General features: G+C 42.2%; 1 pseudogene across 1 annotated transcript in view; it reads right to left on the bottom strand.

Annotated features, from left to right (window-relative positions):
• Window positions 1-7,566: 7,566 nt before the first annotated feature.
• Window positions 7,567-12,607, bottom strand: part of LOC311247056 (C-myc promoter-binding protein-like) — a 102,809-nt pseudogene continuing 97,768 nt past the window's right edge. The window contains exons 26-28 of the transcript XR_014621009.1: window positions 10,410-10,572; window positions 8,112-8,176; window positions 7,567-8,003 (exon numbers count right to left, since the gene is read on the bottom strand). The product of XR_014621009.1 is annotated as a C-myc promoter-binding protein-like (transcript). The remainder of the gene's footprint in view (window positions 8,004-8,111; window positions 8,177-10,409; window positions 10,573-12,607) is intronic.

The following is a 12,607-nucleotide window of genomic DNA, read 5'->3' as shown; positions in this document are numbered from 1 at the left end:
CATCTGAGCCCCGCGTCCTCACCTGTCCCGTGTCCATCTGAGCCCCGCGTCCTCACCTGTCCCGTGTCCATCTGAGCCCCGCGTCCTCACCTGTCCCGTGTCCATCTGAGCCCCGCGTCCTCACCTGTCACGTGTCCATCTGAGCCCCGCGTCCTCACCTGTCACGTGTCCATCCGAGCACCGGGGGCCGCGTGAAAAGCGTGGAGCGTCACTGCGACTCATCTGTGTGTCCGACATTGATGTGTTTGTGAACCGGAGGACCGATGTCAGAGTGCTGAGGGGCGGCGATGTTGTTAACCCTTTCACTGCCACACTACAGACGGTTAACCCTTTCACTACCACACTACAGACGGTTAACCCTTTCACTACCACATTACAGCCGGTTAACCCTTTCACTACCACACTACAGCCGGTTAACCCTTTCACTACCACACTACAGCCGGTTAACCCTTTTACTACCACACTACAGACGGTTAACCCTTTCACTACCACACTACAGACGGTTAACCCTTTCACTACCACATTACAGCCGGTTAACCCTTTCACTACCACACTACAGCCGGTTAACCCTTTCACTACCACACTACAGCCGGTTAACCCTTTTACTACCACACTACAGACGGTTAACCCTTTCACTACCACACTACAGACGGTTAACCCTTTCACTACCACACTACAGGTTAACCTTTCACTACCACACTACAGGTTAAGTTGCACTACCATATATGGTGCATTTTATATAGCGTTTTTATCCAAAGCGTTTTACAATTTGGTCCTCACATTTTACCCATACACACACCGACGGCGGAGGCAACCATGCAAGGTGCCAACCTGCTCATTGGGAGCAGTTAGGGGTTAAGTGTACCACACTACAGAAGGCACACTACAGACGGTTAACCCTCTGTAGGGTTGTTAGTGAAAGGTTAACATTCGGCAGTGTGGTAGTGAAAGGGTTAATGTGAGCATAATTATGCCATGGTAACTGTAACCGGGTGAGAAGATTAAATTCCATTTCAGGACTGAAGGTACGGTCTTACTGTGCGATCGACAGGCATGGGGCACAGCGGTCCGATGCATCCTGGATTTGATATTTGATCTATTTTCCTGACCCATATCCTAAACTCAGTCTGTATTCGACCAAACTAGTGTTTGTCCGTGTTCAACGTTGAAGGACGACACCAGTGTGTTTTTGATGTGTGGGTCCCGAGTCACGTTATTATTCATCTTTTACCATCACTGAAATATTTGGTGGCAGAAACCACTGCCATGGCCTTCCTGTGTATCTGAAAAGGAAACCCATGAAAATCACCACATCCAGCTTCTCCTCTAAGCTCTGAGGTGCAATTATTCTTCGGAGAAGTTGCTCTATTTGTATCTATAGTGTCTCAATGCAGCGTCTACATTGGGAAAATGTTGTACGTAAAACACATAAGATGGGGTTTTAGTCAAAAAACGTCCTTATCCATGTGTTTATGTGGTGTTTAAAGGGATAGTTCTGTTTTTGTGAACGGGCAAACAATGGCTACCAATCTGTAACGGTAGAAGATTATGAAAAACAATGTGAGATGTGACATGTGAGATGTTGTATCAGGCAAGAATGGATTAGGGACCCACACACCAGTATTGTCCTTTTAACCCTTTCACTGCCACACGACAGAAGGTTAGCCCTTTACTATCACACAACCGACGGCGATGCTCCATCATTAGCATCATTAGCTCCGCAAATGCGGAGCTAATGATGCTAATGATGGAGCATCGCCGTCGGTTGTGTGATAGTAAAGGGCTAACCTTCTGTATTGTCACAGTGAAAGGGTTAACCGGCTGTCCTGTGGCAGTGAAAGGGTTAAGAAGAGCAGTGATTGTTTTTAGTGTGAAACGGTGTTTCTGGTAAAGTGGTGAAATACAGCAGCTTGGTTTTGTATGTCAGTTAAGATGTATCCATATAATGTTTAGCTGTGAGATGAAAAACATGTTACAATTATTGTACGACGTGTGTCAGTGTCCTGTCAGATGTTACTTGTGAAATGCACTTGTTGAGATGAAGTGGATGCAAAAAAATGTATTATTGATAAGACAAGCTATCAATATGTCAAACTACTAAAATGTCATGCTGCAATTAAATTATTTTTTTAACAAATCAATTACAATATTACTCTGAAAAACAAAACACCAGACCGACACACTAGTCATAGATGTGAAGCTAACTGGTCTGACACAAAGTGCATTACCTGTGAGCCGCCACTAGGGCAGAGTGGTTAACATAGTGTGTGACTGAATTAAGTGAGAGTGAGTGATATTGCCAGTCATAGTTGGTTGTCAATAAACCGCCAAGCTGAACAGTGAGAAATCACTATATCTTCAAAAATCAATGATAATGGATTAATCTATTTTATGTTAGGGTAGGACTTGAGGGCTCCACTGAGGTTAAGCCTAGGTAAGGGTTAGGTTTATAAACAGTTTTGTTTTATTATAATAATAATAATAATATTTATATAGAACCTTTCATACAAGAATTGCAGCCCAGGGTGATTCACATCAGTGATGTAGACACAAAATAAACAGGCATAAAATGAGGCATAGACTAATAAAAGCAATGCATTAAGTGCATAAAGACAAAATGAGTATAAAATGACAGAATAATAGCAGTGCAATAAAATAGATATAAGTTAGCATAGAATACAGTAAAATAGTGCAGTGGAATAAAATAGTTCTCATCTACAGATACAACAATCACAGTCTGGACGCACTGAGTCCAAGCAATAATCACAATGACAAAGCAGACTCTTTCACAGTATAAGTGAATTTATTTACAATTTATTTATTGGCTCAGACTGTCTGGTCAATATACAGTATCTTCACCAGGTCCAAAGACTCTTTGTACAGATGTGTAAATAAGATATTACAAAACTGTTTATCTCTAGAAAGGGCAGATTAAAATATACATGAACCTAGATACAATGATATCATTGATTTTGTACAATTTCCTTTACACAACAGATATGCACAGATGGATAAGACAGCTATTGCAAGCTGCTGACATCATGGCTGATGTGTCATCTTCTTTTGGACCCACTGGGTCTGTTTTAATTCTTTTAATTTTAAACAATAGGATAACAATGCTCAGCCAATAGACTTTTCAAGGTAAAAACAATCCTTTTTTTAAGTACCACTTGCTGAATAATTGTAATAACTTTTTTTTCCCTAGGCTTGGTTACTTCAACTGTCAATCACTGGTGTGGCTGGCATTCATTGGACACTTTACAGAATAGGTCCTCCTCCAACCATGATATCAGTGATTGCACAAGTGAGTCTGACCGGGTCTCACCTCTGACCTCTTCAAAAGAACACTGTACACAAACACAAGGATGGTGGAACAGCAAACTATCATCACAACATTTTAAAGGTATCATCACACAGTCAAAGGTATTATCAAGTTCTCCAAAGTATTACTTCCAATGTGACACATGTTTGACAGATTGTAGGAGTCGGCAAGGTATGAAACATTTCAGTGAAAGTATCATTTTGTAAAAACGTTCCCTGTCTCTTCCGCCTCAGTTCTTTTCCTCGACCCCCTCCGCTATTGGCCTATCTCAAGCCCCACCCTATTTTCTTGATCCTCCAAACACTTCCCTAAGTAGCAACAGTTGTGATTGGAGGATCAAGAAAAGAGGGTGGAGCATGAGATAGGTCATTTGTAACTGTGTACGTCAGCTCTGAAATAGCATCAACATATAGGATCATACTGGCACTACTGAGCGATCTTGTAAAAATATCAGTGACTAGCGATCACCTCACGTCTATGTTGACTGTATGATACCTTTCAAGGTCATACCAAGTATTTCCCCTGCCAAGAGAAGTGTGGTTTCCCTGCTACGTCTTGGGTTTTTGGGGCACAGCTTCCGAGTACGTATCTACAAGTACGAATCCTCTCTTTGTTAGCGAAAACAAAGCAACAATATACATCTCGTAGACTAAGACCGACTCTCCCACCGTAAAATATTCAAGGCAATTCAGTACCAAGGCTGGAGTTTGTACCATTCATATGATAGGCCAGGACAAAATGTGCACGGTGTCACATCATGGGTGCGTTAACTACCAAGGTCCTCATGTTTAACCCTTTCACTGCTGCACTACCAAACGGTTAACCCTTTCACTGCGTCAATACACAGAGGGTTAACCCTTTCACTGCCAACCCTTTCACACGGCGACCGTCGGTTGTGTGATAGTGAAGGGTTAACCTGTCATGTGGCAGTGAAAGGGTTAAAACTGCATGTATATAATGTACCACTCAACATTCACTTGTGCTGCTGTTTACACCCAGAGACTGCTTTTACACTCTGTACCAGCAACGCAAGTAGAAACAAGAATGTCGATTGTATATCTAAAACAATCATGTAGTCACTACTGTATATATGTAAAGCTTTTGAATGAGGATATCACGTTATTGAACATGTACCTACCAACAGCGCTTTGGTCAAAAGGAGAGCTACATGAAGTTATCCTAAAGGCAAGGCTTTCGGTGCCTCTTGAACCGTAAAGGGTTCATTGTTTTGGGTTAAAGGGCAATGCCACCTATTTTTAAGAATTCACTTGTGTTCTCCTTGTCCCCCGGGACAGTTCAGTCAGTATGTGAACGAGCACCGCTCTCTTCTAAAGCTAGAAATCAGAGAGCGGTTCACAAACACTGACGGAACTGTCTCGGGGCACAAGGGAAAACATACATGCATTCTTAAAATAGGTGGTATTCCCCTTTACAAGATCCCTTGCAGATCAATATCGATGGTAATCATGACTAACACAAAGACTCATTAGGGACAACTTACATTACATGATGCATTTCGTGCCTGATGGGAGGGGCAGTCTACTAGAATGGGAATGCTCCGGTCCACAAGGGTTTGAACGACGTGCTGACCAGGTTAGCCACTCCTAGTGACCTGATGTGAGCCCAATACTGGACCCGGGTCACACTGAACACCTTTAAATGACTGAGGCTCCATCAACAACTTGACCTCTAAGGAATAGCCTAAAACCAGCCATGAAATGCAACTCAACATCTTGTCTAGAGCTGCCAGGACCCTTGACCTTCGTTCTGACTGGACTGTGTGCGCTTCCTGTACGCGTCTAGTTTTTTACCAACGGATTTCCAGTTCCGCGTTCGCATTCTGCGATCTGATTGGCCACTGACGTTTCTGGTGCGATCTGATTGGCCACTGATGTTTCAGGTCATGTGACATGTGCGCCCAATCGCGTGGCGCGCCCATTTCCGCCTCTAACAGCCTGCAAACTACCTAACGCCTAGTTTATCACTGGTTAAGCTTAGGCGACTCTTTCGAAAGTTGGTTAAGGTTAGAGTTTGGAATCAGGGCTGGTGTTCTATCGCCATGCTCTAAGACAAACTCTAACCTTAACCAACTTCGAAAGAGTGCCTAAGCTTAACCGGTGATAGAAACAGCCGTCGCACGATTGGCGCCAACCAGAAACGTCAGTGGCCAATCAGATCGCAGAACGCGAACGCGGAACTGGAAATCCATTGGTAAAAGTAATCAGGCTTCCTGTACAGTAGCTAGAAGTCAGGTGTTGATTTTCACTTTCCTAACTGCTAACCCTGGAACCAAATATACAGTCCTTGATGCAACAGTCGTCCTCCATCTAGGCCTACTGTAACTCGGGGCAACAGATCCCTTTTTCTAATACATCCAGACCTACTTCAGAATCATCCAGACCTACTTCAGAATCATCCAGACCTACCGCAGGAAACATATTCCCCCGTTTTTAATTCATCTCTAGGCCCACTGTACCTCAGGCAACAGATTCCCCTCTGTTTCTGATTCATATAGGCCTACCTCAGGCAACATACATGTGTTCCTCTCTCTTTCTGATTCAAGCTAAATGAGTTCATACCATTTTTTGGATGATGTGCCTTTTTTGGTTTTCACACTGAATTAAATAGAACACATAAAAAAGGTGTAACAGTAACAGAAGATGTAACAGGTATATACTGTACGGCATCTAAATGACCGAGACACCAGGGTGAGGCCATAGTGACTGATTTATGGACCGGTGGGGAGTGCAGTGCCTTATATGGAATCAATCCAATCATCCCTGAGAGGGGCTTGCCAATTGTAATCAGTGTGAATATCATTATTCTATGATTCTATGACTTTCACACTCCACCCCTGGGCTGATTGGAGTGCTGTCTGCCGGGGGGGGGGGGGGCAACACCCATCTCAACGAGGCCCGTGTGGTCAGTCACTCCGCGGCTCCAATGGCATGAACAGACGATCCACCCTAAAATAGAATTCACGCGTTGTTTCTATAACACTGTGCAGCTCAGTTTCACTTTGTGAATAATGAGTAAATACCAGAGAAACAAGATGATGTCATCAAGGGTCACATCACGGAGCTGCTCCATAAACGGTGAATCGTGGAGCAACTCCCAGGATGAGTAGGACAGTAGGACGGTATGACGGTACCCATGACTTTACTAGGATAGGGGCACATTTTCTGATTCGGAGCCGAACGTCCTACGTTTAAATGAAAACGTGTTTGGATGTAATTAGCTTAAACAAAAACTAAAATGTTGTGAGACCACAAAGTTGGTCAACAATTCATGGACCAACTCCAAGAAGTGTCATTTGATGACATTGAAAATGAAAGCGTCGATGCACTGGATTCCGGTTTGGAGAGACAGTTGGTCTATGTCTATGTAAATGCTGTTTTAGGGTGGATTTCTCATGTTCAAATATGATCCTGCTTGAGCATTTACGAGAGATTACAAAATGGCTCCTTCGATGGTGTCTGTCAACAGTTCTCTCTATAACCCTCTGGATTGGAAGTCAAGATGTCGGCGACCTACTGTATGGTGATAGGCTACACGCTCCTCCCTCCCTAACATCTCAAACGTCTCCACGTACTTCATATAAAGAGACATAAGTCGACTAACAGTAATACTGATATCTGCTACAATACTCTTGTTCCCCTGGTGACTGTGACATTTAACATTTTTAAATGTGCATTATCATTTACAATCTTGATATTACATTAACAAAACCGTATTGTAAACATAAAAGATAAAAAAATAAAAATAAAACATTTAAAACTCAAGTTTAAAGTTCAGCTTGGGCACATAGTATGCATTTTGTATTTTGATATCATAGGCAGCCCAAAAGGCTTTATAGGTGGTTTGAAATGTTTAAACGATTCTACGAACGTCTCAACTGATTAATGACATTAATGTCAATATCGTGTCTACAAAGGACATCCAGAGGGGAAGAAAGATGGACACTCCTGACATTAATACATCCAAGAAACTAACTAACTAGGATAAATAATGTTGTATAAATACAATTCAAGTTAAGTAAAATATTTCTAATATTAATTTTCATAAATGACTATACAAAATAAATGCTGCATTAGAAACATCCCTACTAGTGTGTATATACAATACATTAGCCTTGCGTATACTGTAACAATTTGTACTATATATATATATATATATATATATATATATATATATATATATATATATATATATATATATATATATATATATATATATATATATATATAGACAATTTCTAAATGTGCCTTGCCCAAAAGGAAAAGAAAAAATAAATGTTGTTTTATGGGCACTGATCAAAGTGACATGCCAACATCCAAGTGGTGAGATGGTCAATTTGAAAAACTCCCTTTTTCTTAAGCTACATTAACACTATCCTTAGTCCATCAGAGCTGTTAACGGTCTGATAAGTTACGGCGTTGACAGAACCATCGCAGTATTGCACCCAACAGTTGTAGGCCTTCCTGAGCTTGTCTTCGAGAGACCAGGCGGTCCGTGTGGCTGAGATGGAGGCCACGTCTCGACCGCTAGAGGAAGGGCTCTCCGAACGTCTTGCGGCACTCCATCACGCCGGTGCTGGGAGGACGGTCACAATTATGGGTCAGCTTGACCAGGTGGGGGGCGAGGCGGTCGTAGGCCATCTTGTACTCACGATCAAAAGCATCTGAGGGAGAAAACAGTGATGTATAAACACAACAACAACAACAACAACGTTTACCGATTTGACGACAATATGACGGGTAACTTGCACAACGTAAAGAATATAACCAACCGATGTCGATGTTATCCTTCCCCAAAGCCACCAAGGAGAGGAAGAGGATGTCCCTGTACAAACTCCTGAGAGGAGAGAACAGAGAGGTTAACACTCAAGAGAACAGAGAGGTTAGAGGTCAGAGAGGTTAGAGGACAGAGAGGTTAGAGAACAGAGAGGTTAGAGAACAGAGAGGTTAGAGAACAGAGAGGTTAGAGGTCAGAGAGGTTAGAGAACAGAGAGGTTAGAGGACAGAGAGGTTAGAGAACAGATAGGTTAGAGGACAGAGAGGTTAGAGGTCAGAGGTTAGAGAACAGAGAGGTTAGAGAACAGAGAGGTTAGAGAACAGAGAGGTTAGAGAACAGAGAGGTTAGAGGACAGAGAGGTTAGAGAACAGAGAGGTTAGAGGTCAGAGAGGTTAGAGGTCAGAGAGGTTAGAGAACAGAGAGGTTAGAGGTCAGAGAGGTTAGAGGTCAGAGAGGTTAGAGGACAGAGAGGTTAGAGGACAGAGAGGTTAGAGGTCAGAGAGGTTAGAGGACAGAGAGGTTAGAGGACAGAGGTTAGAGGACAGAGAGGTTAGAGAACAGAGAGGTTAGAGGACAGAGAGGTTAGAGAACAGAGAGGTTAGAGGACAGAGAGGTTAGAGGACAGAGAGGTTAGAGGACAGAGAGGTTAGAGGACAGAGAGGTTAGAGGACAGAGAGGTTAGAGAACAGAGAGGTTAGAGAACAGAGAGGTTAGAGAACAGAGAGGTTAGAGAACAGAGAGGTTAGAGAACAGAGAGGTTAGAGAACAGAGAGGTTAGAGAACAGAGAGGTTAGAGGACAGAGAGGTTAGAGGTCAGAGAGGTTAGAGGACAGAGAGGTTAGAGGACAGAGAGGTTAGAGAACAGAGAGGTTAGAGAACAGAGAGGTTAGAGGACAGAGAGGTTAGAGGACAGAGAGGTTAGAGAACAGAGAGGTTAGAGAACAGAGATGTTAGAGGACAGAGAGGTTAGAGAACAGAGAGGTTAGAGGACAGAGATGTTAGAGGACAGAGAGGTTAGAGGACAGAGAGTGTTAAGGTTATACTGTAGGGATATACCCCTCTTAACACTTTGAGTACCACTGGTGAACATGGTAAAACATGGTTAAATGCCAGCACCCACTTCAATGATAGCGCTGTGAACGCATAATCTCTGTCTTAAATTATGGCTATGTGTCTAATCTGCCCGTCGCTTATCAATGACTTGTTTGCAGTCAACAGTCGAAACGGATTTTTTATTTTTATTTTTTTTTAGTCTGTTCATTTCCATTTTATAGCATTTTAAAAAGCCCTCGTTTTTCAGGAAAATATATAGATTCCGTGATAAACGGCATTTACTGGAACATTCTGGCATACACAAACTTTGTAATTTTTCGGCCTATTTATGAATCGTTTTCAAATCAACGCTAGATTATCGAAAAGTATATTCTCTCATTTCCTGATCAGCGAGCACACACACACACATATGGGACACGTTGATATATCTGTGAAAAAAGCTCTGATTACCCCAAGACTGGTAAAATAGATTCCTTACCTCAGATCAGATGTTATCCAAAAAGATTATTCCAATTCCTGATCGCCATTCCAAATATCGATCGCGTTTATTGATTCAGCGTTGGGTGCTGGAAATACATAATCCACGCTGTTCTGAGGGCCGGCGATCAACTTGGGTCTCTTCAGTTGGCTTGACGGAAAAGTAATATGAGGAAACTGCCCCCCCCCCCCCCCCCCCCTTCATCAGTCTAAACTAATGGGGTGCAGTTACACAGGGAGAGACGATAGGGGGCGGTATCTTCCTAATTGAGCTTAGAGAGACTCTGCAACACTAGCGTGAGGCTCGATTGATGAAATATAAATTCAAATCACCAATAAAAAAAAATACGACAAACAAACGCTATATAGCGTTGCCGGCACTCAACTAGCGGCATGAACTAACGACAAAACGCGTCGCTGGCACTCAAAGTGTTAAGGTTATACTGTAGGGATATACCCCTCTTAATGGTATACTGTAGGGATATCTTTACCGGCTCCTATTGGAGTTCCCAGTAAAGATTAATTTCCTTCTAACATCTGGACTTGTACCGTCTGTGTGTGAGTGAAGCATGTCTAGCAGACTCTTCTCAATCTCACTTCCTCTCATTTATTATATGTATTTTAAAAACAATCTCCATTCTTTTGGCGAAATGCATATAGCTTTTTTTGTCTCTTTTTCTTCCATATATTGCCCAGCCGTACCATTGAGCGAACTATAATCTTGGCATTGACATGATGTGACCATGGCGGTGTGAACTCTGACCTCTGCCTCTTGACCCCCAGCAGCTGTGCCAGCAGGTGGAGCAGCTGTCCCATGGGCCTGGAGACGTCGTTCCTCTGGATGCTCCTCACCACGCTGTGCAGCAGCTCCTCACTGAAGAGCTTCTCCTGCACCCCAGCCGGCCCGGACAGAGGGTACCCCACATCTACACACACCACACACACACCCCTGTTAGTAGTACCCCACATCTACACACACCACACACACACAAACACACCTCTTAGTCATGGATCTACTGCACGTCTACACACACGTGTGTCCCTTTTTAGTACGATTAATCGGAAAAAATTTGCGATCTCGATTCATAGACCTATGCGATTTAAATGATGACTATTCTCACTTGAGTTATTTTGTATGTTACAAGAGACTTTTGTTTCAGTCAAGCACTTTCATATATGTTATGTTTAAGTTTAAGTCAAGCACTTTGATATGTTGTCTGTTTAACTCAATGGACGCCACACAGTTGAGCATTGTTTGTACTTACCACGCCAAGCTCTAAGAGATAGGAATAAGTGGCAATGTTTGCAGGGCTATAACTATATTCTATATTATAGCTATGGATACAATACTATGGCCCATTTGACATCGACTATCTATCGTTGAATATGTGTTAAAGAAATATTTTTTTCATCCATACATTCCCGTTTTATACCGTGGTGAATATGAGTATAGTTTTAGAGTAATCCTGTCTAATCCCAGAAAACGACGCTATGCAGCAATACGTGCATTTCACTAAAAACTTTGCCGTTTCTCGCTACTATTTCGAAATCAAATCTATATTATCGGTATTATGTTTCATCATGAATCCATGAAAAAAGGGTGGGGGGGGGGGGGGTCGTTTTTGATGCTTTGATCGTCACCAACGGCACACGTTGTGGAGTAACGTTACACACATGTTGTGATCGAAGTGAAGTCATGGTTGGATCACAGCAGGATTGATACCATATAGCCCTTACCTTCACCAGGATGTACCCCAAAAAGAATATTCCAATTATCTGATCGCGAGTCCCAGTATTGGTGTCGATCGTGTCGCCAACATAATCCGCCACACATCATGCATTGGGAGCATTTCACGCTTCTCAATCCAATCGGCACAACCGCTCCACTTGCCCGACAAAGAAAATTCCGACCGGAGACTTTTGATCGACGCACAGGCCAAGATATAATGTTTCAAAGGGTGCTCGATACTGCCACCTGGGTGGATGTGGCCGGTATTGCACTTTGGCATTCTCAGGATGATTCCCATGTTAACCCTGAGTCCGTGTGCCTTTAATGAATGGAAATATTGAATAAAAGAAATAACGACCAAAACCCGAGATATCTCGGGTCTGGCGCCCAACCGCTGGCGAGTTAACCCGAGATATCTCAGGTCTGGCCCAGAATGAGTTTAGAAAGAGTGCAATAAATGTTTTTATTGAAAAAATAAGAATCGTGTCAGAGAATCGTGATCTCAATTCTTAGGGAAAAAAATCGTGATTCACATTTTGCAAGAATCGTGCAGCCTTACTTTTTAGCACTCTCTTGTATTTAAATTGTAATTTGTTTTTGTTAAGTATTGTGTGATTTTGTGTGAAGGGCGGACTAGCAAAGTAAGATTTTCATTGTACGGCAAACTGTTTAACTGCGCACATGACAATAATCTTGAATCTTGAACACACAGGCTAATAATGCATGATGCTGCAGCCATTGACAATCATGTATTTTCAGAATGATATAATAGGTTTCATGGGCCCCCAGATAAGGGAACTTACCCAGCGCAGAAAATATAATTTAATTATATATATATATATATATATATATAACATTTAAGTGTTTGTTTGTGGGGGTGGGAGCGTAAATAAATACAAATTGGACAGAAATATCATATTAGAGAAATACATCATTTGTGACTGAAAACTACTGACATTTCCATCACTATATACTGTGTACATATCACTGGTAAGACATCACTATATACTGTGTACATATCACTGGTAAGACATCACTATATACTGTGTACATATCACTGGTAAGACATCACTATATACTGTGTACATATCACTGGTAAGACATCACTATATACTGTGTACATATCACTGGTAAGACATCACTATATACTGTGTACATATCACTGGTAAGACATCACTATATACTGTGTACATATCACTATATACTGTGTACATATCACTATATACTGTGTA

This window comes from Notolepis coatsorum, assembly GCF_963971535.1.
Source record: "Notolepis coatsorum genome assembly, chromosome: 20".
Classification (NCBI taxonomy): Eukaryota; Metazoa; Chordata; class Actinopteri; order Aulopiformes; family Paralepididae; genus Notolepis; species Notolepis coatsorum.
The sequence above is the reverse complement of the archived record's forward strand: the minus strand, read 5'-3'. Positions and strand labels throughout refer to the sequence as shown.